The sequence below is a fragment of the Mesitornis unicolor genome, unplaced genomic scaffold, assembly GCF_000695765.1.
Source record: "Mesitornis unicolor isolate BGI_N332 unplaced genomic scaffold, ASM69576v1 scaffold14233, whole genome shotgun sequence".
Classification (NCBI taxonomy): Eukaryota; Metazoa; Chordata; class Aves; order Mesitornithiformes; family Mesitornithidae; genus Mesitornis; species Mesitornis unicolor.
The window spans coordinates 16,340-16,644 of NW_010172675.1; positions in this window are offsets into that span (position 1 = coordinate 16,340).

The following is a 305-nucleotide window of genomic DNA, read 5'->3' on the forward strand; positions in this document are numbered from 1 at the left end:
TTTTGCCATGCTTTGGTATTTCTGCCCACTTATTTTGAATAAGCGTATCTACATTTCAAGACAGAAAAGTATCTTAAACAAAATTGAGATATGCTTTTGACCTGGATCACTGATGCACAAATGGGAAGAAAAAGCACCCAGACAATATTTGCTTTACAGTTTTTATTTATGTGTTATTTTTTAAAAGTGTGTTTTGTGCTCTCTTTTGCATGAAAAAGTAACAGGGCAGCCACAGCTTCATTCAGAACAGTTCAAGGATTTTTAATGAAACCTTCAGACTTTTGAAACTTGCAACCTCATCCTGC